Source organism: Rhinolophus sinicus, linkage group LG05 (assembly GCF_036562045.2).
Source record: "Rhinolophus sinicus isolate RSC01 linkage group LG05, ASM3656204v1, whole genome shotgun sequence".
Lineage (NCBI taxonomy): Eukaryota > Metazoa > Chordata > Mammalia > Chiroptera > Rhinolophidae > Rhinolophus > Rhinolophus sinicus.
In genome coordinates this window covers 150,760,381-150,767,588 of record NC_133755.1, presented here as the reverse complement: position 1 = coordinate 150,767,588, position 7,208 = coordinate 150,760,381, and positions in this window count along the sequence as shown.

Below are 7,208 nucleotides of genomic sequence, written 5' to 3'. Positions count from 1 at the left end.
TAACCCCCAGACTGGAATAGGAGCATGGAGTGCCTGGGTCTTCCTGAGGACAAGTTGACAGCTAAAGACTAAGTGCCAAACTGGTGTCTAGCGCAGGAATGCCTCTGGTCTATGATACACCACAGCCTGCACCGTGAAGACTGAAAAATGAAAGAGAAAAAATGTGTTTATTGACTTACCGATAGGGTGATAAATGTGCTTTCATTATTTATAGAAATAATGCATTATGTGCTGCTAAAATAATACATTCTGAGAATGAAGTATAGGGGAAAACTTAAGTTTTCTCACTCTCCACTAGATATTTTCCTCACATTTTAGAGAATAATATGGGGGGAAATGGAAACTGATAACCTGTGTTCAATTGGATGGCTTGTGATTGGAGAAAGGACCATTTTAAGGAGAAAAAGAAAAGAGTTGCTTATCTCATAGAAAAAAAACAACTTCATAGTCATTTGAAACTGAATGATATTTTGGTAACTTGTTAGAAGCAGGAAAGCATCCCTATTTACATTCATGAGTCATGGTGGGGGGCTACGTAAAGTATTTTCAGTGTTTGGAATTTATTACAAAGAAATAATGAGAGAAAGCCAAGAATTCCTGAAAAACACATTCATCACACATTATTTAAAATAACAAGAGGTTGGAAACAACTGCCTTGTAACACAGCAGAATTGTTAAATAAACTATGGCATATTAATATGATGAAATATTATATAGCCCTTAAAATTATATTTTTTACAATTTTCACTAATATGAGTAAATAATTATGATACAGTTTCAAGAAATTATAAATCCAGTATGATTATAAATATATATAATCCATATTTAGACATGTAAATGGCATATATGTAAAACGATTGAAAAGATATATGCTTAAATGTTATATGTACATTTTTGTAAATAGACAAAAATAAGAGATGTTTGAATTTATCAATTAAAAAAGACTGAAAGGAGCCATTACATAAATATATAAAATTATTGAGGACATATATGGACAAAGTCAACACTGTTTTTTCCTCTTTGAACCTTAAACATTTTACATCTAGAAAAAAATCAGAACTGCTTTAAATTGTTGGTAAGGTAGATGGCTTCTGGTCAATCATATTTTAATTACAAATGATTTTTAAAGGTTTTAATATAAGAATTTTAACAGCTTTTCTTCCCTAGTTCATGTTCCTTTTTGAACACATCTGGCACACATGGATAAAATATGAAAATATTGCCAAGATATATTTTTGCTTTTTAGACAACTAAATTTAGATTTAGATATGCCTCTGATTAGCAAAAACTGTGAAAAATTATTTGGTATAATTCCTTAGCAATAATCTGTATGTTGCTAGTTCTAAAGAAAGCAAATTTCATCAAATCCCCATAAAACCAAAAGCCTACATGAACAGAAAAGACTGCATGCAAGATGAGGACACGAAAGTGGGTTATTCTTGATTAACTTGAGCTATTGTACACAGCTAAACCTTTTGACCAGAAAAATCTAGTCATTTGAATAATTTTGCAGTTTTTGTTAGGGTCCCAAAATATTATTTTTTAAATAACATTTTTAAATAATAAACAGAAAAAATGAAATTTGAGTTTTGCCTCTGCCCTTAATCTCTTTATCAGAAAAATAATTCGACAAATTCTTCTACCTGTAATTGAGCAATCACCCCAAAATAAAAACATCCTCCCCCACTGTAGCCAACAAAGTTTCTGTTCTAAGCAAAATATTTATTTCCTTGTTTTGATGATTTTTGTCTTTTGTAGCCTGTCTCCAGTGAAAGAAATCTTTCAATTCCCCCTAAATCCACAAAATACCCCATTTCTTCCTCCTCATTATGGTTACCAGTTTATTTATCAGTTGTGGCAAATGGTAACCCTTTACACCACACTTAGCTAAATATTGTTTGCTTTAGGAACAAAGCACAGAGGACAAATATTTCAATGTGGTTTTCCATTTGGGGAGGGATTGGGGACTAACACTTGAACTCCAGCTGATTCTCATCCTCTCAGCCCCACATTATGCAGCAGCTGAAGCTTCAAAGAGCCCTCAAGGCTCGGAGGAGACACTTGGCCTGGGACTTGCACAGAGGAGGCAGGAATCAGATTGGGTGTAATTAACCTGAGAAGTTCATAGCTTCTGAGGCCCCCTTGCAAGCAGAAAGTTGGAAAGACTACTCCAGCACCCTGAGTTAATTGTTATATAAACAGCTCATAGACAAACAGGGGCTCTTCTTTTAAGGACCCTCTGCAAGGGACTTTTCTTGGTCAGGATTTATGTGGATTCCAGTAAACTAAATATGGAATGAATGTTAACTCTAGCAAAATCAAAATGCAAAGGAACTACCTCTACCCAAGGCTACCCAATACGAATGAAAGAAAATCCCCTTCAAGTCTAAAATATTAGTGGGGGTCGAAGAGTAAAGGAGAGACTGCACTCTATTTTATTCAATTAACAAATACATTAGTTATGACCCACTGAACTGATTTCATGGTGCACTAATGGATTACAATCCTCAGTTGGAAAAACACTGGTCTTGTGGGAGCCGATTTATGAGTGGGAAAAGATTTAGATCTGGTGCACTGAGCCTGTGAGTACCCCAGATGTGTAATTTTTAAAGGCAGAGTAGCTTGAGAAAAAGGAAGTATAGGGTTGCAGGGCCACCAAGGAGAAAAACCTACATTGTTTTCACCAGCATTGGATTTCCTGGAGTCAGAAACTGATGTGCAACAGTGTGAGCTATTTTAATAGTCTTGACCATTTGTTTTTCTACAAATCTATCGGTCAAGTTTTGATAGGACTATCAGTTCAGGATTTCGTTCTTACCAATGGAAATGGCAAAAAGCACAGTATCACTGGGGTAAAAAAGACTTTTGGGTATTGGGTCTATGGAGTCAGGCCGGCTTTGAATCCAGTTCTGCCCCTGCCATTTGTTAGCTGGTTATCCTGGCAATTTTTGTAACCTCGCTGATACTGTATTCCCAACAGAGTTTCTTGTGACACTATGGTAGTTTAACCATTATCTCCTCTAATGTCACATTGGGGCCAAAGTCTGTCAAAACTTTTTCTAAGTAGTGTAACATAGTGATTAAGAGATAGAATGTTGGGCTTTGAATCCGGCTCTTGACTTACTAGGTGCTTGATGTTTTACCTCAGTTTTCTTACCTGAAAAATATCAAGGTTCTTTTTACTTATCTTATAGGATTGTTATAGGGATTAAATGAGTTAGGGATTAGTACAGGCTCAGGTACATATTATGTAATCAATAAATGTGTGCCCTGTTGAAGGGGACAAAGAACTGATAACTTCAGCCAATAGCCCGTAAGGACATAAGGCCTGGCAACTACCAGAATAGACAACAATCAGTCATACAAAGAACAAGAATTCACCTCCCTGCAGGAAGAAATTGATGGTCTCTCAAAAGTTCCTTTCATCCCTATGATTATATTTCTGTAATTAACAAATTTGAATTCTAGCTGTTTTATGGAGATAGAAAAGATTAATGCCTGAGAAATAACTTCTGAAATATAAATATATTATAAATGGATGAAGGTTTTGCTATAGCCTTTGAATATGACAATAGAAGACTGAAGTCACCCTCTCCTTGGCTGGCTCTATACTCATATACATGATCTTGCCACTGTGCTTAGGTGTTAGAGTTATAGCCTTAGCGATAGGACGAATCTGGAGAAGACTCATTTTAGGAAATAGGAAAGAGAAAGGGTCTATATGGTCGACGTATAGGAAATCATATGAAAGAAAGATTATCTTCCTTTTCTTCAAAAGTTGTCAGTAGTTAAAGGACAGAACACTGCAAAAGTGATGTGATGTCGCTTCTAGAATTAGGTTAGGAAAGTCTGTGATTTCCATCTTACCCATTTTCTCTTGCTCTTTTTCACTCTCTGGCTCACTTGCTGTGAAAGAAGCCTGGTAGTCAGGAGATGGGCTGCGCCTTTAAGATGACACATAGTAGGACACAGCAAGGTACTTAAAAACATTTCTAGACTAAAGAAGAGCCCTCTGACTTCTTTGGCTTCCCGTATTCCTGCCTTCAATTCCTGAGTTAGTCTTACAGGTTACAGATTTTCTGCTTCATCTTCCAGCCATGTTTTTGCCACTTTCCCCACTTGTCTCCTAGTAATCATCCCTGACTGACCCCCAACACGCCACCTCCTGTACCACAAAATCAACCCAATCTTCTGATCATAGCTTCTTTGAGACTGTTTCCTCCTTGGTTTTGGCTCTGCTCAGACTTTTATCATCTCCCAGAGCATCAGCTCTCTGTCCTACACCTACTGATGAAGCAAACCATTTATTTCTCAAACTATGCTACATACAACCAAGTTATGTTATACATAGTTTAATTATGTAGAATTTCTAGTTATAAAATAATGAGGCAATTTGGTAGTAACTATCTTTTTAATGGCTTTTAAAATAAAAAAACATCATCATTTCCAATAAACACAGTGTTTGATAGGACACAGTATTTGATAGGCTATAAGCACCGCCAATTTTGTAAAGAAAAGTTTGGGTTCTTGAGAATTAAAAGGTAAGAATTCATTGTAAATCATGTAGTAATATGGATATTTTTCAAGTTCAAACCAGTAAAATGTTTGTTTGTTTTTTCTAAAATGAATTTGAGGTGCTCTCTAAACCAAGAATTTGTCTTTTACTCACAAAATAATTGTGCAACATATATCCAAGGCAAGACACTGGGCTAGGCTTTATGGGAATATGACAAAAATGAAACTAGAAAAGTTGGGGGGAATATTTTCAAAAACCTTTCCCTCCAATTCTCCCCAATCTCTTGTAAAATAGGTTGGAAAAATATTTTTCTTCCTTACTCATGTTTTACTTGGGACTTCAATCACTGAATATGAAAAATTTAAAATGTTTGAGAAAAACAGATTATATGTAACATATTTTTGTTCTTCAAATTAACAAAATTATTTTAGATATGTTTTAAAACTACTAAAATTATGTTTTGTATATATGTCAATTTTCTCAAATGTTCCAGGGTTTAAAAAATTATTTCACAATTCTAGAATTTTAAAAAGTCTTGTATCTTACTGTTAGTCTTACTCTACATAAGTATATATGAGAATATTTAAAGCAAATAATCTCTAACAAATAAATGATGTTTAATGGCATTTCCAATTTGCTACCTGACCTTCCATCCCCAAGAACGTCAGCTCCTTGAGAGCGGGGATTTTTATCTGTTTTGTTCACTGCTGTATCCCCAGTGCTTGGGAGAATGAATGCATAGCACATAGTAGTTGCTTAATAAATTCATATCGATCAAAGGAATGACTGTGTACTTTGGGAGAACAGGGTTGGGTTTTTGTTAGCATTCTTACTCTTGTGCGTCCTGCCATCACATGTAGATGAATGTGAAATAGATACTCTTTCCTGCTGATATTATGATTCTGGCTTTTAACTCTAGTAAAGGAATTATATTTTGCTTTAAATAGAAATAAATGTGAAAATGTTCTGAAACAAAGCCTGAAGTCAAAATAAAGGAAAAACACTTCCCCAACCTGTTATTTATCTTAATCTTCTTTAGAGTGAGTCTTTGCAGTCCTCAGCCCTTAAGCACCTTCTAAAGATGAACTAGATCAGATTCAGAAAGATGAAAGGAAGTCAAAGCCTCAGATTTTAAATTGAGCTAATTCCCAAATAGTGACGCTGGGCTGCAGTGTGTAAAAGCAGAATAGTGAGTTGCTGGTAATAAACTGATTCATTTTGCTGGTTGGGTCTTACCTTGGCTTTCTTTCCTTCTTTGTTCTTTCCCTCTCATTCCCTCAATTTCATTCCTTTCTTTCTCCTTCCTTTTCTCCTTTCCTCCCTTTCTTTCACTCTTTTTTTTTTTTTTTTTTTTCCTCAGGGCTTTCTGAGAAACTTAGAACCTGCCAGACAGGGACTTGCTTCTGCCGCACCTCTTTCCACTTGTATTCTATTGTAACACACATGCGAAATGAGGACTGAGTTACTTTTCTCCGGAATTTTCTTTCAGGGAAAAAAGAACAAATTCTAAAAAAGAAAAATAAGCTGATAGCAACTTTTTTCTCTTAAAAACAACTTCCAATTTATGTCTTGAGGTTGGTACACATTTAGGCCAAACATCTATCATTTCTTCTCTTCTATAAACCATATCTTCATCTCCTGAACAGTAAACATTAATTTTCAAAATTTGAAAATATAAATTTGTAAAGTTCTCTAGCAGTTTACAAGTGCTATCTAATTTTAATCCTTACAGTAACCCTATACAATTATAACCTGATACAAGGAAAGAAAATTTTATTACCACCACATAGAGCAGACCTTGTATTTCACTCATATTTTATTTAAGCTGAATACATGTTGAAAATCACATCTGATTTTCATTGAAATTTCTTAGGCAGTTAGATGTGGGTATCAACTAGGGAATGTGTTTTCTTTGAATTCTGTAGCTCTTATACTCATTTCTTTATGTTCTTTTTCTTTTCTTAACCATATGTTTTTCTATTATATTAATGAAAAATGTGGGATCCCTCGCTGGGGGGATTAGACTTGAGAGGACTTGTTATATGTTTGGGGAGAGGGAGGGTGTGCATTCTGCTTCATCTTTCTGTTGTGCTATCACATTTCTCAGTGCCAATTCTGTGGAAGTTAGAAACTGGTCATAAATTGCTTCAATTATAACAAAAATATGCTTTCTTTTTTTATTTGTGTAAATGTAACAAGGCTTATTTAATTAGATTATATAAAATTAAACAGAAATTATTATGCCTTCAGAAAAAAAAAAGATATGAATATATAGAAGATATTTCTAAATTCTCTAAATATAAAATATTAATTAGAATCCACTCAGTACTGAGACAAGAGGCAAGTAGATAAATCAAGTTGAAAACACTTTCAGTTCTCTTTGGAGGGTTGTGATTTTATTTAAATTCTTGTGATGGCTCCAGTAGCTGCTTCTGCTGTCCTTTCCCATTTTTTCTCTGTCATTAACTCTCTTCTTAGAGGTAATTTGAGAAGGGGAGTAAAAGAAAAGAAACATTATTCTAATTCCTCACTAAAATTCCATCCACATCAAGCCCTAACTCTTTCACTCCCTACTAATCTCCGAAGGAGAACAGAGTCAGCTCGTTCCCTGTGTTCACCAGGACATCATTCTGAGATGATATTTGACCCCTTGCTTTCCAGATGTCATTGGAAGTGAAACCATGTGTGCTTT